This window comes from Sinohyriopsis cumingii, chromosome 5 (assembly GCF_028554795.1).
Source record: "Sinohyriopsis cumingii isolate HCF-2022 chromosome 5, ASM2855479v2, whole genome shotgun sequence".
In the NCBI taxonomy this organism is placed as follows: domain Eukaryota; kingdom Metazoa; phylum Mollusca; class Bivalvia; order Unionida; family Unionidae; genus Sinohyriopsis; species Sinohyriopsis cumingii.
The window spans coordinates 43,711,996-43,738,536 of record NC_142965.1 but is presented as its reverse complement, the minus strand read 5'-3'; the positions used below and the strand labels follow the sequence as shown (position 1 = coordinate 43,738,536).

The window sequence follows — 26,541 nt, the reverse complement described above, 5'->3', positions numbered from 1 at the left end:
ACAATATCTACTTGTCTTATTCAGGGCGCCTCAAATTAATTACATGGAAACCTGTGCCAGATGTGTCAAAACTTTAATATGAATTCGTTGACTGCGGTACATCTGTAGAAACTGCGTGTACTTTGGTTATTGACTGAGTTTTAAAACACACGACTGTGCCCGAAGTTAAATGTGACGTCATTATCTGGCATATTGTATAACTCTTCTCAATACATGTAAATGACTTTCAATAGTATAACATATTACTACACTAATCAATTTCGTTACATATTTCCTTCGTTTTTCTATATTTTGTATGACATATATTACATTATTACATGCACGAAAAATAACTCATTTATTATGTTAGGCACCCTGTTGGACACAAACATATAAATAAGTCAGCAAGGGTTATGGTAACGTTAACAAATAACTGCATTTGCATGACTCCACTGGAAATTTTAGTGCATGCAACCTTTCCAGAAGCAACAGGATCACTTGTTTTCATTGACACCGTACGCAAACTCAATAAACATTTCATTTTTCTGTTTACAGTTGAATACTGCTTTCAAGATAATGCATGAAGGATTCTTCACTGCTTGGCAAATCACTAGGAAAATCAAAGAAAAATATCAAAGATTTTCTTGGGGACTACAATGACAGCTGCTTGGTCAATGTACAGAAGTGATATTTTTGCTTCCCAACAAGCTTGTTAGGACTAATATAACACTTATCATATCTCTGTATACTGGCCACCTCTGTGAAACGACACAATTATATTTATCCCAGTAGTGTCCGGTTTAGAGACATTTCACTTTATAACGCTTTTATGAGTCAAAACGCTGAGTTAGTTCAGTTGACATCTGTTACATTTTGACAGAGCTGGCAAAGTCAATTACAGTCAATACTCTCAGGTATCGGGCTAATCTTATGATTTTGTTTGGGATTTAAGGACATTTTAGCACTTGATAGGATATATTATGCCGACGAAATGGGAGCTAAATGTCTTTCTTGAGGATACACAGAGGCAGACAACTCGGGCTAACCTGAGTGTATCGAACCCTTGGCCCTTGCAATACGATTCGAACACTCTACCAAATGCACATCAGCGTTAAGACAACTTAGACCACATGTGATATTGTCAATTTAACGAAAGTTGGTTCTTGTCAGACCAGAAATTGCTAATATCAACTTTTTCCGACGTGTCATTCAACCTGAATTAGCATATACTTATTCAATTACTTATGGCAAATATGACATTTAACATCGGCCTGTTCTTAGTAATTACTTATGGCAAATTTCATGGCTTTAATATGGGCATGGTATTAGTAATTACCTAAGGCAAATACAATGACTCTTAGCATGGGCCCGGTATAGTTATCTGTATCATATACATCATCGGTCAACATATAGGAAAAATATTCCCACAAAATGGACTAAAATATAGGAAATATATTTCACCTATAAAATATCTATAAAATCAAGAAAAAAATTCTTCATTCAAATTTTGAACTTTTTTCTTTCTTTCCAGTTCGTGTAAAGAGTTTAAATTTTGTATTTTATTGATAGATTTTTAAAAAAGTTTTCTTCTGGAAATGAACGTGGATAGATTTAGAACACATTTTGGAAAGGTTCATAAATTATTCGTTCAGGGACTCATTCATTATAATATACATTGCATTTATGTGACCTATTCTTTAATAAGTTCACATATTTATCAGAAATTGTGCTCAGATTGAATGTATGTTGATAGTTTCAATAATTCCTTCCAGGAATATATAGGAAAATATAATAAAACTATTCTTACCTAGCGATATACAATATTCAGTATTCTACTGTCATCTGCGTGACTCAGAAACCTCTTAGATTACGACAGTCTTTTGTTATCATGTATTAGATTTTCTTTTGCTTCGTCCGGCTGAACTTTTTTCTTCACTTCTTCTTTGAATGTCCTAATTGCTATATGGTTTGAGTGATACTGTTCTTGAAATCTTTAAGTTGTTGTTGTTGTTGTTAATGTTATTTTTCAGCGCAAATTAGGCATAACATGGCGGCCAGCATAACAGGTGGAGGAATAACCCTGGAAAAAACCGGTAAGAACCACCGATGGATCCATGGGAAGCTACATAACCTCACTGGTTGAGCTCTAGACTCGAATCCACGCGGGCAGAGGTCAGATGACAGTGATCGGTAAAGGTAAGCGCTTTGACCATTAGGACACCAGGGGCTTTAGACCAGGGTTTAACATTTTTAATCCTGAAGACTTGTACGGTAACGATAGACGTGATGACTTGATATATGGTAATGAAAGACTTAATGACTAAAGACTTGAAGCCTTGCAGTACGGTAACAAAAGAATTTAAGACTTGATGTGCGGTAACGAAAGACTTGATAAAGTGCTGTACAGTAACAAACGACTTGATGGCTTGCTGCGCAGTAGCAACAGACTTTATGACTTGCTGCGCAGTACCAATAGACTTTATAACTTGCTGCTCAGTACCAATATACTTTATGACTTGCTGCTCAGTACCAATAGACTTTATGACTTGCTGCTCAGTACCAATAGACTTTATGACTTGCTGCTCAGTACCCATAGACTTTATGATTTGCTGCGCAGTACCAATAGACTTTATGACTTGCTGCTCAGTACCAACAGACTTTATGACTTTCTGTGCAGCATCAATAGACTTTATGACTTTCTGTACGTAACGAAAAAATTGCAGATCATTATATATGAAAACCTGTAAGCAAGTGTATATCTAATTTAGGCATCGTCGCATGCAGGGTTCAGGAAAATCACTCATTCACTCGTCCTGACCGGTACCAAAAACTGGCTGGGCCGATTAAAACTTCTCTACGTAATCGCCTCTTGGCCAAGTAGATGCAGAATTACTCCATGAGAATAAGTCTGAATGCAGTTTGCATTTTCAACTCTTAACAAGCCCAGACATTCAATATCGCGGACTATCTGGCACGAGATAAATTACCTATATCTAGTATATTGCATGTTGCAAAGAAATTAACTTCTTTTTCAACACAGGTATCGAATGTACACTTGATACCAAATTGGGCAACTATCATGAACATATTATGTTGCAGTTCACACTAAGCCCTTGATTTCTTAATGGTATTTGCATTTACAGCAACACTTTCAGGAATTTTGGCGCCATTTTAACATGCATAATGTTCCATTTTCAACGTCTTTATGAGTTAGAACTCTGAGACGTTAAGATAATGTAAATATGTTTTAGTCTGGCCTGGCATTGTTACAGTTGTCCCAGGTCATCTTTATTTCAAGCTTTATTGACAGACTGTCCTGTCAAAGGAAAGATGCCAGCATTTATTTCTGTAAGCAAATAAGTATTTTTTCACTAGAAAAAAATGTTGCTAACTTACATTCGAAATGAATATTTTAAGTGTTAGTAGTTGTATGAGAGTATTGGGGAACAAACGGGAATCAGCAATAGGACATCGATTAACATTCGGGAGGTGGTATGGGGACAAGGGGAAATCGCATGTTAAATGGGTCCATACGTTACAATGAGGGAGGCGTTATCCGGGACAAGCAGGATTCTATGTTAAAAGTGTCCATTACTTGGGGTAAAAATGATAATTATATATACACCGAAGGATTAACATGGGCATGGTATTATTGATAAAAGTGTTTATGGGGACAAACGGGAATGGCAATGTTAAACGTGCAGGCAGCACATCTTTCAGTGAATATATCTCTGTACCAAGGATTAATAGAGAGCGGGGACTATACATGTCTGCCTCCGTAGTCGGTGATGCTTTGGATGCTACAGTTGTTATCTCTATTTCTGCTGCTGTCACTTTTATTGTTGCTGCTGCCTTAGTTCCATGTCCCAGGTTCTAGTCTGAAGGACCGTCATTCTTTCTCAACTGGGATGGTTTTAGAGTACTTACAATGGTCTTGTCATTTTCCCATTTCTTCTTGTCTTCTATTACCACCTTCTTCGATTGCTGAGAGGATCAGTTGATTTGACATTTTTTAATGCATTGCGGTCGTCTTGAACCATTGTGGGTGTACTGGAGTTCGTCTGAGTTTTTCGGCCGTATTTCTAATCAATGTAGAAGTTGACGAGTCAACGATGGGTGGTCAGACTGATGAAAGCACCGATAGCAGCACGGACGTGATGGAAAACATCCTTTTGATTCGGATCGTGGAAGTGAAGGAAAACATGACAAAAATATATTGCAAGAAATGTGAAAGACATATGCATACCCTTTTTATTCAATAAAAATCCAGGACAACTCCATAAGAAATTTCTGTAAAAGAAATAAAAAAACAAACAAGCAAAAAATACCTTTCAACATGAACGTATTTATAAGATCGGGAACGTTGGTGAGTTAAAGTCAAACGTGACTTCCAATGATCTTAAACAATGGGATTTTGCCATCGATGCACGCTAAGATTCTATGTTAAAGAAAAGAGATAAGAACAATACTCATAAACCATCTTTCTATTATATAATAATTCCTAGAGTACTAACCATCAAAAGAAGTCACAAAGAATGTTTTGATGAAGAAAATAAGCAGAATACAGCAACTCTTTTCATAAAGTCAATGATGTCGTCTTCCAGAGAACGTAGTCCACAGGAAAAAATAGTCCATACTGTGATCGTTGGGAAAGTAGACGGCTACCCAATGGGTTCCTGGTCGGTAATATGTCATTTTTGTCCATGGCATAGGCTTGAAGGTCCTTAGGTTTGTGATGTGGACGTTCATCTTTGCACACGCGGTAGGATTCCAAGCAGATGTGTACGAACTGCGAGACATAAGGCAATGAGGTTCACATGTATCCATTTCTTTTATTTTTTCTTTCTTTGTTCAGAAAGGTAATGCTAAATCATCTATTCACACCTGACATTTTCATTGAAAACATCTGTCAATTAAGTCGATCAACAACGGGCAGTCTTCATACTCTATTATAAGACAGATTTGACCTGTTTGATCTTCAGAGATGGCGCAGGCTCAGCACATTTGGTCTTTCAAGTTGGCGATGTCGACGATACTATGTTTGATATAGCGAATGTTGTCCACCAATAAAACAATGCATGGTCTATTGTCGGTAAGAGGTAAAAAGTGAGTCGCATGAAGAGTGGCTCTGCCATTGGTCATGTTATACTTGTTATTGGAATAATAAACATCCTGAATTTTGTCGATGACTTCCGACGGTGTTAATTCTGCCGGTGTTCTAAACTCGATCCAAATAGTATGAAGCGTCTCAAACAATCGTTTTCTTTAACTTTGCATTGTCATTTCAATGTCGCAAACAAGGAATCAAACAATTATGCTGCGAACCTGCTGTTTTGTCATGTTTCACTTCAGACTTGAAATCTTTAAAATTCGCCCAGTGAAAATAATCTTTTTGAGCCTCCTGAACGACTTTCATTTTTAGTGGATCTGGACTCTCTTGGTCTTATGGCTGACCAGACGTTTTGGCTCAATAGCACTCATGTTCTCATCTAAATCACTCTCATGGCCTCGGGCAAACAATCCAGCTAGCGTATGAAGAGACACGGGAATTTGTCGACCACGCCACTTGGTTTATTTCTCTTCTGATTTCTCACTGAAGTAATGTGATCGCTTCATCTTGATTCGAAAATATAATTTGACTAAGTTTAATACACTTACTGCCTATACATAGGATAGCTTCAGAGTCTTAATTGTTCATTCAGCTTTTAAACTGTGGAGATGGAAGAGACAAAACAGATCGACCTTCTCTTCAGAGATTTACAGAGTCATTCGAAAGTATACGACTAAGGACTACTCATCTCGGGGGAAAAGTCAAGATACCTGCTATATATGCCGAGAGATTGGGTCCCAGAATATCCACAACGTCAAAGCATAGGAACGACATGAGAAAAGATAGATAAAGGAAATGATAACTGGTATCACTGTCAGAAGAAATGAGGTTAGTCTGCAGAGTGTCCTAAAAAAAACAGCAAGTAGAAGGAGAGGCTAGAGGAGGAGAGTTCTTCAAGTAACAAAAGAAGAACCCATACCCGTCAAGAAATACAAGAGATCAAGACAGCTAGGAAACAGTAAGGAGGAAAAACCCATGTTAGTGAATAAAATAAAAATAAGCAATAGACAGCCAGCCAAAGAATAAATAGATTATTGTGATGTGGTATGAAATTTTCATTGCGTTTCAAAAGAAAATATATCAAAGAAAACGTATCTATTTTTTAAAACTAAGGATAAGTAATTTAAGCACACACTCATACACGCACGCTATTAAATCATGGGAAAATATATTTAAATATTATTTGATTTTGCAATCATTGAGAAGTATCTCTTGTCCTGAAAAGGACATTTGGGTGTTAGTTTGGACAAATTTATAGACCTCAACATCATTAGCTTCAATTGTCTCAATCACTTTCCACGGCAAAGACCCTCGCCCCCTCCTGTTGCTGTTGATGATTTGATAGTGGTAGTAACTGCTGCTGCTGCTGCTACTGGCAGTGAGAGTGGATATAGTGAAGGAGGGCTAAGAAATCTTGGCACGTGAAAGTCTTTTACTCTTGGTTTAGTTTAAAGAAGTCTGATGTATTTGTCACAAATGTTTTAAATTCGTCAAAATGTCATTTAGCACGCACACAGGGTTTGTTGTCACTCCTTTACTTATGTCCCTTATTCTTTAAAGTACCCGTATTCTCTTCTTTTTCTCGTGTTTATCCTTCAGCTTCTTACTGTCGTTGAATAAATTCTTTTGCATCTTTATGTCGATGCAAAATCCTCTATAATTCTTCTTTATCTCTCTTTCTGAAATCATCGGAACTATTTTTCTCATTTAAAAAAAAATACAGAAACAGGCAACCTAGATATTTGTCAGGCTTTTCTTCTTCTGGGATCGAACAATAATACGTACTCTTGTTACATAAGATATCTCCTTATCGCAACTCAACAGAACTAAGGCTAATATGGGTCAGTTCGCAACTGATACACAGGATATTATTTACCAAACTATTCCTGTCTTTCCCAAGTGGATAGCCGCATTCCTCAATGGAACCATGACCTAACTTGAAATCTATAGTAAATAGGACTACGCCTCCGTGCACTATAAATCTCTAACTGGACTACGTCGGCCGATTTCTCGATTTAAAAAATTAACACTAAATTACACAAATGAATTAATGGAACTCACGTTTTGCCTTAACTACATTACTTGCTAGCTCGGAATTCATCGGCGTAACATTTCCAGATATAGTAAAATCAATTCGTAGGATACATGATTCATCTCATTTATTACCGATAGATTCACATATTCTCACCATGAAATTCATACTTACAAGCGAGTAAGTTCGGACAAATTCATATCAAGACAATATTATGACATTCTTTTAATACATAAGTCATATAACATTCAAGGAAAATGAATGCAAATAATTAATTTCCAATCTTATGAGAATCTGAAGCATAAATTTCAAAAGAATAGATGCAACAAATAATCACAAACTTCTATCAATGAACACTTGTATGCGATTGAAATAAAACCTTGTTTTCCCAGACGCGCTTACTTTCCTATGAAGCAGAATCTCTCTTTTCCGTGCCTTTCAACTTCCAGAAACTTCCCTTTCCGCAGAAAAAATTGGACTGACTAATTTCGCGAGGGAAATTACTTAAAACATTGAATTTTATCTGAGAAACAGACCCCCAGTTAGCTTAGCAAATCAGGATTAACTTGATCTAACCGCAGAAACTTTAACACGCCCATTGAAGTTGGAATAGTTCTCTCTATTAAGCCTTGATTGATAACTATTTCAGGAAAAAATAATTTTATGACACTTATTTTACAATTGGCACACAGTTTCTTATCCACCATGACTTTCTCTATTTAACTCCAAATTAATATTGACTCTCTACCAGTAAGACCGTTATCAAAGCGGATTATAATTTTTTTTAAAAAAAACAAAAACAGTCATTACCATCAAAATGAAGGTTAAACCCATACGCCAAAGTTAATTGTTACTTGTCACGCTGATTCCGACAATGTTGACTTCAGTTATTGTTCAGTGATATTTTTCTTCAAACTTCATTCTGTTAAACCTAGCTAGTCCATGTGAAGGCATCGTGGACCGTCACAAAGATAACGGGAACGTCGATATGGAATAGAGAAGTTAATGTGGAGAAGTATGGGTGTCTGAAGAGGGTCTTGCTCTACGGTTACACTGAAGAAGTTTAAAGAGAAGACCAGTGAAGCTGTGGGGTGTGTTAACTACCTTTGGTTAACAAATCCACCCAGATATCTGTAATAGAGAGATATCAGTCTTCATTGCCATTTGTGTCTATAAATGTTTCGTGTTTTGTCTATGTGCATGTTGCTGGCAAACTAAAATGTAAACCCCTTTACTCCTTCTCTTGTGATAAAAACTGTTAGTAAGTAAGAGTACAGGAATGTGCCTATAAATACTACAGTACACTTGTGTGTGATATTATGAGCTTGTGTGTGACGTGTGTATATCAGCATAGCCTACCATTGTTTGTGTGACAGTATGTGTTTTATGTTTGTGTAAAAGTATTTATTATTTGCATTGCCTTCAAACACTACAGCCTACCCTTCCTTTTGTGTTGGTATCTAAGGGTATAATAGAGTGTCTATAAACACTCACTACTATCCTTTGTGTAATAGTGGGTTTATACGTTTGTGTAAAAGCATGTCTATAAACTCTTACACCTTTTTCCTTGGATGGTAGGGTGTGTGTTTGGATTATAGATGTAGTGTGTTTGAACAGTAGAAACAAATTTAACATTACATTCTCCTTTGTCCCTATTAACTGTCAACCCTTTTTCCTTCACCATTTTAACATTACCATTCCTGTTTGTTCCCTTAAAAGAAATTTGCTCCTCATAACCACTTATGTCTTCATAATAACATTCCCATGTAAAACCCATGACCTATATAATTATCATTTTTCCTTCAGGTATCTATAGGATGTTAAACCTATGGACCCATTTAACACAGGATTTCCTCTTGTCCCCATACAGCCTCCTGCATCTGAACCTGTGGACTAATGCCAATTTCCTTTGGTCCCCCAGTACCCTCTTCCAAATATTAATTTTTCAGCCCATTACATCAATTTCCACGCTAAGTATGCAGTTGTAATCTATTTATAAGGCAGAGAATACAGTTGATTGGTCGAAATCTAATTGGGGTAATGACCTAAAAAGTTCAGTTAAGCAATCAGCAACCTTCATTTTCATGTCACCCGTGTTTAGCTCTCCATAAAGGAAACTTGACCAAAATGGATCAATCTGTACGGAAAAGGGTGGATTTGAGATTGCTTAAATGCAAGTTACTTACATTATTCGTGTGAAATTTAATACAAACTTAGATAAATATGCGCTGTTATTTTTACTTTAGCATGACAATGTATTATTAAAACTGCATAGTCTTGAAAATACGTGTGAACTTGAGCAGTCGTAACGATGCCTGACCAGACGAAAATCATAAAATGTGGACATTGTCTGTCACTTCACTTCTGACATATCAAGCTCTTAAAGATATTGAACTGGAGTATTATTACACCTAGATTACTGCTTACTGATTATTAGGTTTCAATGTAGAGTACCATTAAAAAATCAAACCCATAATTGCAACTGCAGTTTCTCGAGCTACACGCCTTGTCTCTTATGATATGTTTATCTAAAGAACCATTTTTTAGAACATAGCATTTTAATTGTTTAAACATTAGTATTTTAATATTTTCAAACATAGTATTTTAACGGTTTCTACCTCTTTTGGCATCAAGATTGCATCGGGTTACTTTATTTGAGAATATTTTCCTTAGTCATTGTATGGCATACGTGTGTATTTTGAAGTGTTATAAAATATATAATTCATGGATGCTAGCATATTATTTAGAAAAATGCTCATTAGAAGATTTTGTTTGTCTGCCCGTCTGTCTGTCTATCTCTGTCTGTCTCTCTGTCTGTCTGTCTGTCTCTGTCTCTCTGTCTCCCTCTACTGGTTTTTACTAATCATTATTAGTTCCAAATTATTATGTTCTTCTAGAAACACACAAAACCGCATATACCTACCTAGGTCACGCCCATGTTACATTAGGATTGGATATTTATGGATTTTAGCCTTCGTCTTGATTCTTTAAGGTGAAATTACCATGTATTGATCGGTTACTATTTGAATATAATGTATGGCATCCATTTGCAAATGTATTATTATTATTATTTTTTTTAGATGTTATAGTTAAGACTGTCATAGAAAGTGGGTATTCATTAATAGACACAACATGTTGAATATTTAAATTAAGCATTAATTTGCAACAATATCGTGATTTCATTAGATACATTCAATTATTTTTTACCGATTTCCAAGCTACAAAGTAACATCGATTTGTGCATGTACACATTTTAGCCACATAAAAATATCTTTCATTTTAAGTTGCAATTGGTCGACGCAACTAAAAGTAATTAACATTCCTTTCACAACAATAAATTCGAAAGAACACGTGATCCCTGGTACGGAATTGACATCTTGTGTTATTTTATACTGATCTGGAGCAACAAAGAAACGCTATTGTGTTGATATGAACACATTAGAAAAGAAAATAATAATTAGAACACAAAAAGAACAGCTCTCTCTCCCTCTCTCTCTCTCTCTCTCTCTCTCTCTCTCTCTCTCTCTCTCTCTTTTGCTATGTCGTACCCCACAGGATTTTGATTGACTTACCTCTTTCAGACTTGAAACTCACTTGCCAGTTCAATGATATTATCAATCATCATGTCCGATTGCCGTGCAGAATCAACAGTCATGAAAATCTGGAATTCGAAAGAAAGAGAAGAAAAAAACGTTTTTCCATCCTTTCATCCAATAGAGAAGTTCAGTATGTGGTGAATGCGATACAAGTGGAATTCAAATTTGAAGATGAATTTCCTTTTGCTGTATGATTGAAGTGCTTATCAGATTTGAAGATCGATCCCCTATTGCTCAATGAGCACTTTATAAAGATCCTAAGCCGGTTGACAAAAAAGTATTGCTACAATTTGTGGGGTTAATTGTTTCAGACTATACAAATCTAGTTTTCTTCATTTCCGCCAAAGCCTGTGCGCTGAAAGGAAATTTGATGTTGTAATACATTTTGTATTTATCTATTTATCCATTGGAATAAATTACTTTAGAAGCTTTTGCCGTCGTCACAACAGCATTGATAAAATTAGAAGTGGAAGCAGAAAGCGTAATATCGGCATCAGCTACAACAATAGCAACGCATTATCATCATCACCAGCAGCAGCAGTAACGGTGGTAGCAGTAGTAGTAGATCCATTTGTGTTGCTGCTGCGGAATTAACTAATAACAACAATAATAATGTCAGTTGTAACAACAGTGCTGACAATTAAACACGTTAATAGTATTGCATATACTTATTATATAAGAGATTTTATTATGTGAATACATCCTTGTTTTAACCCAAGGCATATTTTACAAGTTTGGGATGCACATCAAAAAGTCAAAGGAACGATTGCAAGCGAGGACAACAAACAAAGTGTTGATGTTAAATGTTTAAACACCACTTGAAAGTATTATTTCGCAATATATATCGTCAGCAACAAGAACAACAACCAAGATAAATTTTTACATTGATTCTGTGGTTGCAAGTTAGGCAGCTAATTCTTGGTTTGTGCAGAGACTTTTAAACTAAAATTATATAAGACTGTTGAGGATGATAATTTGAAAGAGATGGAAACATGGAGAGGTTATGTAGACAATAAAAAAAAAGTTTTTGAAAACAGAGCCAACAGATTGGATTAACTGAAAGAACGATTGAAAGGACAAGACTTGGTGACTGTTGTTAAACAACTTGGATGATGCTTTTGATTTGTACGCATCTGCCGTGGGCTACTAGGTGCCTTCCTATCATGATGTACAACTAAAACAAGACAACCCATACTTAATCATCTGTACCAACTTTCTGATGAACGGGTGAAATAAAAGTAGATATTCAGTGCGCTTGTGATGGGTGAATGCGTCCACAAAATTTGCAATAACAATTGCTAAGATTAGTCCAAAATATTCTAATTAAACCAGGTGGTTTTCGTTTCGTTAGTTATGGATGTAAAAGGAAAAGTTAATAATGCAACAGTTAATAATTTATATGTTGTTGTTGTTGTAGGGTTGAACACCATTTTCCGCACAAAATAGGCTATTCATGGCGGCCAGTAAAACTGGTGAAGGAATAAAATCGGGAAAACCCTGGTACGGACGACCGAAACCATTGGCAAGCTTTCTCACATATCCACATATACCGGGCCCCAGACTAAAAAAACAAAACGTAGACAGAGATGAAACAGCGGTAAAGGACAGCGCTTGAAACCGCCAGATGCCAGAATCATATAATTTCCTTTAGGTAAGCAAATAAACGTTTTCTGAGGGATGCATTTAAACTCGATTTTGAATTTTTATGAGAGTTTATACACCATGGGCTGAATCTTATATGAGAGTTTATACACCATGGTTTAAATCTTATATGAGAGTTCATATAACATGGTCTCCTTCCTGATATTAAGACTTGCATTGATATACATCAAAACTATTGCTCAACGACCCTTCTTGTTCATATTCATTTATATTTCAGGCACAAAAAATAATGTTCTTAATATATTTACAATTTCTGTGCTTTTTCTGCTTAGGTGTTAGTATAATAAATCCGTATAGCTTTTGTGTTACTAAAGTCAATCGTCTACCATCCGTTCGAGTAATACAAGAAAACTATTACATCCAACCGATTTGAAAACACCATGAGGCGATATCTAAGCTGACTTTACGAGTGATTACACGAGAGGCATTTGAAAAGTTCTGAATATTTCGTTACAATATTTTAGATCTGTCAAATTTTAATGCTGACCGTTGGACAAAATAACGTTCTTTAAAATAATCTGCAGATGCACGTGCAACATGTCTGACACAAGCAGATATATGCATGTGACATAAAATAGGTAATTGACAGTGATGCCGAAAAAGAAAAATTATGCTACTGTGCAAAATACATGTAGTAAAATAAGATAGCTCTTTATGTACTCTCTGATATCCATCCAGGTCGACTTGATAAAATTTACGGATGCCATTATCTGTCATATCCTACATTTTCAGGTGGTTTCATGTTTTAAAAATGGCAGCAAATCCATGGAAGATGACCCACGTGCTGAAAGACCATTGTCTGTGAAGAAATCAAATGATTAAGATGCTCGATACACAGTTGATGATATTTCGATTATCACGGGCATTAATTGGTCAACTGTTTTTAATATACTAAAGAACCAAGTGAAACTCAAAAACGTGTGTGCAAGATGGGTTGAGAGCAGATAAAAAAGCTCTTGTTGAAATTGCCAAAAAAAAACTTCTAGCCAAATATGCAAAAAGTGACCAGAGACATGGAATGAGACTGTCATAGCTGATGAAACTTGTGTTTTCTCGCACACGCACAAGTATCGGAGCTACTCACTTACTCCATTATAACATTGCGGCGCATGAATCCGCCGTAATGACAGACGCCCAGAGTGAGCACAGCATCCACACAGCCCTGATTTAGTTCCAAGTGATTTTTGGCCGAATGAAGATTTGCTAAGGGCCAACCGATTTGAAACAAGCCGTGCGGTTTGGACATACAGTTTTCCAGCGTATGAACGACAAATACAAAGTGAATACAAATTTATATTTAATAATAGTTATATGAAGAAGGTATTTTGAGGTGTATGTGAAATACTTTCAGGTGTATGTGAAGTACTTTGAGGTGCATATGAAATACTTTGAGGTGTATGTGAAATACTTTGAGGTGTATGTGAAGTACTTTGAGGTGTATGTGAAGTACTTTGAGGTGTATGTGAAGTACTTTGAGGTGTATGTGAAATACTTTGAGGTGTATGTGAAATACTTTGAGGTGTATGTGAAGTACTTTGAGGTGCATATGAAATACTTTGAGGTGTATGTGAAGTACTTTGAGGTGTATGTGAAGTACTTTGAGGTGTATGTGAAATACTTTGAGGTGTATGTGAAATACTTTGAGGTGTATGTGAAATACTTTGAGGTGTATGTGAAGTACTTTGAGGTGTATGTGAAGTACTTTGAGGTGTATGTGAAATACTTTGAGGTGTATGTGAAATACTTTGAGGTGTATGTGAAGTACTTTGAGGTGTATGTGAAGTACTTTGAGGTGTATGTGAAGTACTTTGAGGTGCATATGAAATACTTTGAGGTGTATGTGAAGTACTTTGAGGTGCATATGAAATACTTTGAGGTGTATGTGAAATACTTTGAGGTGTATGTGAAGTACTTTGAGGTGTATGTGAAGTACTTTGAGGTGTATGTGAAATACTTTGAGGTGTATGTGAAGTACTTTGAGGTGTATGTGAAATACTTTGAGGTGTATGTGAAGTACTTTGAGGTGTATGTGAAATACTTTGAGGTGTATGTGAAGTACTTTGAGGTGCATGTGAAATACTTTGAGGTGTATGTGAAATACTTTGAGGTGTATGTGAAGTACTTTGAGGTGCATGTGAAATACTTTGAGGTGTATGTGAAATACTTTGAGGTGTATGTGAAGTACTTTGAGGTGTATGTGAAGTACTTTGAGGTGTATGTGAAATACTTTGAGGTGTATGTGAAGTACTTTGAGGTGTATGTGAAATACTTTGAGGTGTATGTGAAGTACTTTGAGGTGTATGTGAAATACTTTGAGGTGTATGTGAAGTACTTTGAGGTGTATGTGAAGTACTTTGAGGTGTATGTGAAGTACTTTGAGGTGTATGTGAAATACTTTGAGGTGTATGTGAAATACTTTGAGGTGTATGTGAAGTACTTTGAGGTGTATGTGAAGTACTTTGAGGTGTATGTGAAGTACTTTGAGGTGTATGTGAAGTACTTTGAGGTGTATGTGAAATACTTTGAGGTGTATGTGAAGTACTTTGAGGTGTATGTGAAGTACTTTGAGGTGCATATGAAATACTTTGAGGTGTATGTGAAGTACTTTGAGGTGTATGTGAAGTACTTTGAGGTGTATGTGAAATACTTTGAGGTGTATGTGAAGTACTTTGAGGTGTATGTGAAATACTTTGAGGTGTATGTGAAGTACTTTGAGGTGTATGTGAAGTACTTTGAGGTGTATGTGAAGTACTTTGAGGTGTATGTGAAGTACTTTGAGGTGTATGTGAAATACTTTGAGGTGTATGTGAAGTACTTTGAGGTGTATGTGAAATACTTTGAGGTGTATGTGAAGTACTTTGAGGTGTATGTGAAGTACTTTGAGGTGTATGTGAAATACTTTGAGGTGTATGTGAAGTACTTTGAGGTGTATGTGAAATACTTTGAGGTGTATGTGAAGTACTTTGAGGTGTATGTGAAGTACTTTGAGGTGTATGTGAAGTACTTTGAGGTGTATGTGAAATACTTTGAGGTGTATGTGAAATACTTTGAGGTGTATGTGAAGTACTTTGAGGTGTATGTGAAGTACTTTGAGGTGCATATGAAATACTTTGAGGTGTATGTGAAGTACTTTGAGGTGTATGTGAAGTACTTTGAGGTGTATGTGAAATACTTTGAGGTGTATGTGAAATACTTTGAGGAACAGTATTGACTTACTGTTCACCAATAAAGACCTTTGTTCTACAGTTCGCTAATACTCAGAACTTTTTAATAAAATACATTGCATGTTTGGATTACAAATGAAATCTAAACAACGGGTGCTGTAAAATTTAATACATTTAACTTGGCAAAGGTTTGAAATTATTCCCTTATTAATGAAACTTGCAAATGATTCAGTAGGGTTTGCTTTTAAACTTACATGGACAAATAAAAACGTTTACAAGCCGGGTCATATGATGTGCGGGGCCCAAGGCAGCATGCAAGGCCCAAGGCAGCAGGCGATGAGCGGGCCCCCAAGCAAAAAACAAATTACATTGCTGAGTTGATTTCCTGAAAGCGTGGGGCCCAAGGCGGCTGCCTCGTTCGCCTTTCCCTAGGCCCGGGCTTGAATGGTTAGGTTCTCAAAAGGGTCCCGAAGCAAAAAGAAGAAAATGACCTTTTAGGGAAACGAGTGTAGCTATCATGTCTGCAAAATGCTTAAGCAAACAGTCCACCGTGGACATAAGAACAAAGACCTACTACTAAAGTATCAGACCAGGTAAACAATCAAGTCTCGAGCTTGAGATCGTATGTCGACCAATCACAAACGGCATTACAATTGAAAGGCTGTTTCTGATTGGCTGATGGTGAATTTAATCTCAAGCTCACGTCAACAGTTTTATAATCTCCAGACCAAGTCAGTAAGGATAAATATCAGAGTCTGGGCCCCATTTAGGTGGCATACACTTTCCTCCATCGAAGACCCCTTCCCGTGTTATAGTTCAAACTAGTAGCTATCGCCATTTCAGATATAGTTTTATCCTTAAAGTCCTTCATGGAACCACGAGAAAACGAATTCAGTATAAATTACAACAACAAAAATGCCCCAGGGTACAGGAGAAATTGCTTCCTATAAACACGTAATCATAACGTACCAAACTTGATTGCAACTGGTTTTTTTTTTCTTTATTAAAAATCAATAATGTTCTTTGAATGTAACAGCCTCCTACAATCAAACCAATCTGAAAATGTAACGGTGATTAATGTCGATTGTTTTGAATTAAGATGACCAAGGAAGAAACGAAAATTGAAACCGGCTATGCTTTATCCTGATCATGTCTAAGGAAGCTATATGTGACTAAATTCCGGTTAAAGCAGGGGTAGGATAGTCTCACAGCACAGCAAGATGCAAAACAAAAAAAAATATTTTGGTAAATCATAGAATTTATCGATCTGGTAGATCCTATGGCACATTTTATCGGCTCTCTAATCCATACAAGAGTAGTTGAATGCGTTACTTGCCTCCGATTGCTGAAGTTGCTGTCTGTCACGAAACGGAATTCTGCATATCCAGGATAAACATGACTTTAATAAACAAACGTTTATTCGGTTCTACAGTGCACGTCACTATGCACATGCAAAGTATATTATTCTCGTGTGGTTTCATAGTAATGTTACCCTGCTGATCTTTTAAGTCTGACCATAAGCACGTACAAATCAACTTTAGAAACTGTATGCTGAGATTAGACTTGTACCGATAGCGGGATAAAATATCAAACTATCGATATTTTGTGATTACCGTTTGTACTCGCTTATACTCCATCTTCAACTGTACACAACATAGACTCTGATCTGACGTCGCTGTATACTAAAGCAGATCTGAGTTTATGCAGTTTGCTTTATTCGAGTGAATTAGAGTTTAAATACTGTTGAGTTACAGTATAAAGAGTAAAAAGAATCTGTTGAGTAGGAATATAATTGTCGAAGTAAAAGTATAAAGACTTGAGTTAGAGTATAACGAGTCTGTTGACTTAAATTATAAAGACTCTTTTGAGTTAGAGTATAAAGACTCTTTTTAGTTAGAGTATAAAGACTCTTTTGAGTTAGAGTATAAAGACTCTTTTGAGTTAAAGTATAAAGACTCTTTTGAGTTAGAGTATAAAGACTCTTTTGAGTTAGAGTATAACGAGTCTGTTGACTTCAAGTATAAAGACTCTTTTGAGTTAGAGTATAAAGACTCTTTTGAGATAGAGTATAAAGAATATGGATTCTTGTTGATTTAGATATTAAAAACTGTTTAGTTACACTATAAAGACTATGGACTCTTGTTGAGTTAGATTATGTGTGTTTGTGTGTGATTTGGAATTTTTAACGTAGCTTTAACAATTTTTCAGAGAGAGATTCGGCGAACGTGGACACCAAAAACAAATGTATGACTGTTATTTTTTACATAAAAACAACAACAAAAAATATAAAAAAAACAAATTCAATTTTTAGTTCCAAATTAAAGTTTGCTAGGGGAAGTCACATGTCCGGTACGTTGACTTTGTTCAATCCGTTTCCGGATCAGCTGCCGTAAAACGATCAGTATACCTTGTAGGACAGATCGAATCAAGATCTGTTCAGAAATAAGCTCTTTCGTGAATTGTTCGCTATATGTTATCTTTGATAAATATAGATATTTAAGTAATAAAGCAAATAACAAATGGTTAGAAGGTAGATGCATAATTCTAATATAGATAGAGATTCTAAACTCTATTGTGCTTGATATACAAATGAGAACGCACACTACTTCCTGTAAAACAGCCCCCATCCCCACCACTATCGCTTTGAGTGAATAGGGTAGAGAACGAGTCTTATTTCTCTACTCGGAAAATGTTTCTCTTCTGTGCAATTGGCAAACGCATGAGGATTGCTGCTATTTAGCACATATACGATGCACGCAGTTAGTAGCGTTGGGTGCACTCTCGAAGATGGGTAAGTGTAATATCACACGATACCATTCGTGCTGCGCAAAGTACGATGTTCATGTATGGATACGACCACATTAATCCACCGCGTCCAACAATGCCGCGAGGACATTTGTATCTACGAATACTAAAATCAATGCGCCAAGATAACAATTTGATTTAGTGATTGAAATGACAGACGTTTTGATAAAGATTCCCATTTGAAAATGTAATGATTCGCTGTATAAAAAAGAGAAAATTTCTTATTGGCATTTAGCGTGGTAGCCATCAAACGTCATTTGTTTTATAAACACGATTAATCTGATAAGATGACATTTTATTTAAGTGAAACAAAAGAGGATCAATAACATATATCACAAGATAATAAGATACTAAAAAAATGTTTTTACCGATTTATTGACGCAGTAAGTGTCTCACCAATGAAATATTGAGATCATCTTTTATTTACGCGAATAATAGTTTGTAATATTTGCACTATTTCCTCGTCTATTCTCGATTCCTAAAAATGACTAATGCATTATTTTACACAAAGAGCATAATTTATTAGTCAATCCAAATGGAATTAATGTTTTTATTTCTTCCATGAATTCTTAATATTCAAAACTTGTTTCTGTTGGATATTTATGATGTAAAATATGGTTCGCGAACTAAATTTATTTCTGTCTGTAAATATACCCGTTATGATCTTTCTTTCTTTTTAACTCATGTAATCTTGTCATAGACATTTGAATCACATGTTTCCTATTTTCAATTTGAGCACCGAATGCATTTACATACGACCTTATTGCTTCATTACCAGTGTTGAGGGGCCCCGAGTGGCCGAGTGGTCTAAAGAGCTCTCCGTTACGGATCACTGCCATCTCACCTCGGTCTGCGTGAGTTCGAGTCTAGGATTCGGCCAATGTGGTTATGTGGGAAAGCTTGCCAGTAGCTTCTCGTGGGTCGGTGGTTCTTCCTATCGTGTGCTGAAAAATGGCGTTAAACCCCACAACAACAACAACCACAGTTTTTACGTAGTACTCGAGTCACTTATATGTTTCTGTGTTACGCACATTCCTCAATATTTGTATGTAATGTTTACGAGACATGTATCTGTGATATTTTCTGCTCAGATCGGTGTGCCTAATATCCAAATGTAAGCTTCTACTGGTCAATCGTACGAAGAGGCAGCCACTGTAATTCTCTCATATCTTATGCATCGCTGGACCATGCAACCATCTGCAACTTAGTGCCTCTCTCTCTCTCTCTCTCTCTCTCTCTCTCTGTGAGATATTACCTACAAGTATTTTTGGACTTTTTTGTAATTACCTACTTTTCTTGCTAAAGCAACTATGTTAAAATTGTGGGACCATCTACCATATACCAGCAAATCAGCAGAGACATCATAAAAAAAATCAGCTGGTTTATTCTTAGTACAGACCTTTGCATTAGTATGCATTATATACATAAAAGAATAGACGCGTCTTTAATTTAGATCGAGTTCATATATGGAAAGACAGTAAAACCTCTTTTTCATGCAGGGTTATTCGCGTCCTGTCCTGATGCTTTTCACCGCTCCGACGGCCTAGTGGTTAAAGCGTCCGCCACGGAAGCGGGAAGTCGTGGGTTCGAATGCCGGCCGAGTCATACTAAAGACTCACAAAAATGGTACTAACTGCTTCCTCGCTAGGCGCGCTCAGCATTAAGAGGTTAGTGTTAGGACTGATCGGCCTTTCAGGATAATGTGACTGGGTGGGACATCATGCTACATATCTGCGGCATGATTTTCCAGGGCTAGACATCACTATAAACTGCCACACTGCATACATTGTAGCGATATAACTGAAAAATTGTTAAAGCTACGTTAAAAATCCTAATCACACACACTGATGCTTTTCTAAATTACCAATACCATTCCGTGCACACTGTGCAATAAAGGAAAATTAAAAGTAAAAGTCACAATTAGTCCAGATGATTCATTAGGTTACAACGGATGGACATGGTCTCTACATAGAAAAGTTCTAAAAGTGATCATTTCTGTGGCGTGATTAGCAAAAATTACTGAGCCCAATGTTTAGCAATAGGAAGCGAAAGGACAACGTTTACGTTCTTGATTCAGTTAATTGATATAGCTCTGTGTGGTGATTGCCATGCTATAATCAAGTGTAATTACAAATATTCAAGCTTCAACCAGCGTCAGATATAATCATCTCCCATATTAGTTTAATTCTCCCTTGCATTGTACATAGACTTCAGGTATAAATGGTGCTTTTCTTGGATACAAAACAGTTTCACGGTTTTGAGCGACAAAGAGGCGAAGGCAAGCAAAATATATATGGCCATCAGTCGTTTAGCTATTAAAATAACTTTGACAATGAGGTATTGTCTTACATCATAAGGGTTAGCATTTTGCTTGTGTGTTTCTTTGTTTTCATTTTTGAGTATGATCTCACAGAAGTCGATATATTTTCTTCGCGTATGTATTTAACTGATATAGAATGTGTATTTCGTTGCCTTGTGAACCTTTGCATTCACTTTTGTCATTTTCCTCCTGTGATGTACATCTATAGAATGTGTGTTAAGATAGTTTGTAAGGGTTATTTAGTTAATATTTTAAACACTGATTTTCTATATTAATATGCTCGTGTTGTAGGGTAAGTCATTCTAATAGTGCATACATTAATTCATAAATTTAAATGTTGAACCCAGGTTAACATCACGTAATGTGAATGGAGGTCGCGGGTTTTCTATTTAAAAAAGGGAAAGCCGACCTAAATTTTTTATTAGCTAGTGTAGCCCATGTAACATTGTTTACCAGTTCAAATCTTCTTTCCGGAAGGAATATCCGTCTGTCTATTATATATATATATATATATATATATATATATATATATATATATATATATATATATATATATATATATATATATATATATATATATATATATATATATATATATATATATATATATATATATATATATATATATATATATATATATATATATGTGTGTGTGTGTGTGTGTGTGTGTGTGTGTAGTGATTATGGATATGGAGAGTTTGGCAGTATTGGCTAGATTGGTGTTTTAGAGGTTAATGCGACACATCTAATACCCCCGAACTGTTAAAATGAATAAACAGCATGCCCTTTGTTGATACATACATTTAAACCCTATATTTTGATATACACAAACTGTTGTACGCTATCTTTCGATTTACACAAAAAGTTTTACCGTAGAAGACGTTAAATCGTACCCTATCGATTATGTTACACAAATAGTTGTACTCTTCTCTTATGATGTTCAACTGTATCCGATCTTTTGATTTACACAAAGACTTCTACATTGTCTTGAAGATTACACTTTTACCGTATCGTTTGATTTACACAAACGGTTGTACCTTATCTTGATACGTAGAAGTGTAACAAATATCATTTTATTTACAACAGTTGTACTCTATCTTTTGATTTACACAAACACTGTTTCTTATCTTAAGGCGTACAATTGTACCCTATATTTTGATTTACACAAATATTGTTCACTATATTGAGAAGCACAATTGTACCAAATATTTTTATTTACACAAACAGTTGATTCCTATCTTAAGAATCACTATTGTACCCTATATTTTGACTTACACAAACATTGTACCCTATCTTAAGACGTACAATTGTACCCTATATTTTGATTTACACAGACAATGTACCCAATCTTGACACATGCACTTGCACTCTATCGACCGCTCCTGGGGCGTAGTAGTTAGGTGCGGGAGGTCGCAGATGCGAACCCCCGGCCGAGTCATACCAAAGACTAATAAAAATGGTACTAACGGTTGCCTCCCTAGGCGCGCTCAGCATTAAGATGTTAGTGTTAAGACTAGACGGCCTGGTGTAAGATGCTACATGCTACATGTGTGTGGCATGATGCGCCGGTGTTAAACATCACTATAAACTGTCACACTGCAGACATCGTAGCGATATGACTGAATTTTTTAAAAAGCTACATAAAAATCCAAATCACACACACACACACACACACACACACACACACACACACACTACCGTTTGATTTACACATACAGACTTCAAATGTACCCCACTTTTAGCGCGCGTGTGTGTGTGTGTGTTCCTTATTGACAGTTACTGCAAATGCTGAAACAGACGTTGTGATTTAAGTGAAGATGGCATATATAAAACCTAGCCTATCTGATTAAAACATAAAGAAATAAAGGAGAAAATAAAATATATTCACATTTGACGTCCATAAAGGTACGATACATAGAGGCGTGATTGGCCGTCTCTATTAGTGTCCTTAAAATTCGAGATGACGATTATGTCTAAGTGAAGTTAGCTTGTACATATAAGACGACAACACCTTAAAAGCAATTCAACAAGACATATTTCTGAATGAACTCCCTTATGTGACTAATAAAATATTTCATCCTGGTTGCTTTCAATGTTTAATAGTTAACTTAACATTAAACGACTTCATTCACCTGACAGTAAGGTCAAGTGGTTGATTACTCTTGTCTACGCAAATGGTATACCTGATCATACTCTTATATTGTATAGTACCGCCCCAGTGACAATAATAATAAATGACTTCAACAAGAAATATAAAGTACGAACGTGTTGTTTGGAAATCAACAGCTAATATTACATAAAATTCAAGAAGTGTGTTTGAATTAAATCTGTTCTTTGATCATTTCCATATAGCGATGAAAAAGGTGATTATCTGATATCAATGCGCCATCGATTGTGCAGTATCATGTTTTACCGCGAAAAAATGCATCAAAAATAGATTTTACTAAAACTGGACGTCTCATTCAAATTCATTCCTACATAATTGTAAGTGACCACATGACCACTCCGGTGGCCTAGTGGTTAGAGCGTCCCCATAGGATTCGAACTCCGACATAGTCATACCAAAGACTTATAAAAATGGTACTAACAGCTGCCTCGCTAGGCGCTTAGCAGTTAGAAGTTAGTTAGGACTGGTCGGCCTGATGCCAGGATAATGTGACCACGGGGGTAGAGCGGTGTGTAACGTTTGCAGCCGGAATGTGTAAGAAACATTCTAGTATTATTTTTAAGGGAATCGATGTGAATATTCCATTTTAAAAAGTAATTCCTTCCGTCGTTGGCAATTTAAGGATACATTGATTGTTTTGCACATTGTCCTCATTTCGTCTGTCCAAATGATATGTCGAGTGGTTAAAGATAGATAGATTGAGTGGTTCTGGTTTTATTAGACGTCCGTTTATTTTGTACACTCACCACTGTGGAGTCTACATGTTGATTTTCCTGAATATAAAGTTTCTGACATATATTAAACTTGAAAAAAAACGGGGGTAAAACCCACACTTTACATTCATTTCCCATCATCATCCCTTATCTTTTCTCTTTCTTTTTGTATGTATTCTATATCTGAATTTCAATTCATGTTATTCATTATATTCTATCACGTCTTCTACTCTTGTGATTCTGTTTGGCATACTGGAAATGAAATTGTAAATTCCTATGAACCTGGTTTCCATTCTTTTTGCGAAGTTACTACTTCTATGACATTCAGGTATGCTTAAACTAAGATAAACATAAATTGAATTGAAGCTTGGTATTTTCTCTCTAAATTAATAAAATCGCCTGTTCTCAGCTTGATGTTTGCTCTTTGTTCTTAGTTGATTTTTACATAAGCTGAGAAAAGAGCTTGACATTGTCAGGATGCCTTTCAGTCACGTGTTATATAAATAGGATATTTGCAATCGAACGTTCCTTTTCCGGTGTAGGCAGCAAAATTGGTTTGTTTTGTTGTTGGTAAAATATGGATCGTCTGCTAGTGATTCAGAATCGGATTGTGATAACTGTTTCAACATTCTCTTGGTAGAGACGAGATTTCCATAGCTGAATTACCTCCTGGATATGATGCATGTTAGGGAAATAAATAAGTCTTGTTTTTTTGTACTTTTCCTTGATTGAGAACAATTCCTAATTTAGAAAATCTTGCGTAGTAAATTGAAATGTAATAATATAGGAATAGAAAATATCCATGTTTCGACCGTTTTGTACTGTCCATGATTAAACAGGAACTGTTAAACGAGAATATGGGTGGTTGGAAAAGTTATGAGAAATAGAATTTTAAAAGACGTTTCGCATATATTTTCATCAGAAACCGATAATAGAATTTATAAATTTTCGTAAAGTCTTGTATAGACGATTAAAGCCTCGTATAGACGATTAAAGTCTCGTATAGACGATGAAAGCCTCGTATAGACGATTAAGGTCCCGTATAGACGATTAAAGCCTCATATAGACGATTAAAGCCTCATATATAGGATTTTGGAAACATGTTAACAGCTTGACGGAGGAAAATATCGCAGATTCTGTTCAGATGCGGATGCAGTCCTAAACATTCAATTCAAATAGGACAGGGGTGGGTGGTTTGGTGGGGTTAGTCGCATGTGTAACAATCCTACTCATCTTTTTATTGTTCCAGACAATACTCTTCAACGTTGAGCATATTAGACACACATTGTTACCAAGTGATCATTTTAGTTAACGTATTACATATCCCTTATTTAATTCCATTCTATATATTTGTTACAGCTCTATGGTCATAAACTAAGTTATACAAAGAAGCAAAAATAAGAAGTTCTACAAAGCTTAACACATAATTTAATTTAAAGAGTTATAAAAGAAAATATGAGATGAACTTATCTTATCATGAAGTGAATCAAAAACAATCCTGAAAAATTTCTTTTAAAAGTCTAAAAGAATTCAAAGTTCATATAAATTTCAGAACCGGAAATGTACTGATCTGCCAAGAATCGTGCCATTGTCAAAATGGAGTTGTCCAGAACTCCTTTGAATAATTCAAAATAGTCCAAAAAAAATAATATGATAGTCCAATAAACATTCCAAGCAAATGTTTTTCCTCTCAAATAATATCTAAGTACAACATAAAACACGTCTGCAGACTTGGTGTTACAACAGGAACACAAGATATATGAATGACCCCAAAGTAGGAATGAAATCTGATTGTTCAGTTCTCTCCTTATATACTCCTTCAAGAGTCTATTGCTACTATACGTCGAAATATAAACCACGTGAGAGATCTTACTACTCAATCTAATATTTTAAAATACTTATCTATGTGACCTTACCCATCCAATAGGAATTAACTTAAATCGTCTAAAATACCACCTGACCGATCTGTCCAATTGGAAAAAAGACTGAGTCTAATAAAGATGCTTATTAATAACTTTATTATTAATAGTAACGGTCATCTCATACGTAAGGATTTATTTATAGATAATATGCAATTTTACCTTCTGTAATATCTTAGAAGAGGACCTTTGCACGTACGAAATCCAGCTGTAAATAATCACTACAACTTACAACCATGAACAGAAATTACAAACGTTAGAGATAAAATCATGTACCATGAGTTAAAAAATAGATATGCAGAACAATTTATTTATTAACATTTTAACGCATGCCAATTTTAGACAAGCATTTTTTTAAAGCAAAAAATTCATCGAAATTCAATTTCAGTGCCTATGGATACGCTTGCAATATACTAGTGGTTAATTTTGCAGAAAGCAACTGTGGTGAAGTCCTATGAGAACTTTTGACGATAGTGCATTTGCTCTGACAAACAAACCCTTCGATTGGAACTGACATTTTCAGCGGCAAATCATTGTTGTGTTTTTGAATGAACCAATCCGCTTCTATTCGGGCGGTCCACATTTGTAAAAATCTACGAAGAAATCACGTTATAGTTCTATTTTGACGTGATCGATATGAAGTCAGCTTTTACATAAGTGAATTGTAGCCTGTAAACTTTAGAAGGGACTGATTGTAAAATCAATTGGTCGCTACTTCGGTCTCGCATTAATTAATGAAGAAGGGATCTTTTGATACAGTTTCAATAATCGCAATAACACTCCTTTGAACGAGAATAATGATCTCAGCGAAATGTGTACGAAACCATGGAAAATCGTTAGCAATTTACAGTTTCAATAAATGTGTCACACTGAAAATCACCCTCCAATATACAATCTACTGTGTTTAATTGTTAAGAGAAGTTTGCGATCTTCAAGTGTTTCAAATTTGACAATTTCTTTATTATTATTATTATTATTATTATTACTCATTCTGCTACTATTGTGAAGGCGATTAGTGAAGCGGTACCTTTTTTTACAGTACTTTGTTTTTTATAATGACCTTACCTAAAGATA

The 26,541-nt window shown here is 35.7% G+C and overlaps 1 protein-coding gene across 1 annotated transcript in view; it reads right to left on the bottom strand.

The window, feature by feature from the left end:
• LOC149799040 (glutamate receptor ionotropic, kainate 2-like) overlaps window positions 1-26,541 on the bottom strand; it is a 328,910-nt gene that overhangs the window by 261,591 nt on the left and 40,778 nt on the right. Inside the window, exon 2 of the mRNA XM_089958002.1 lies at window positions 10,694-10,782. The gene's annotated coding sequence lies outside the window, so the exon portion shown is untranslated. The remainder of the gene's footprint in view (window positions 1-10,693; window positions 10,783-26,541) is intronic.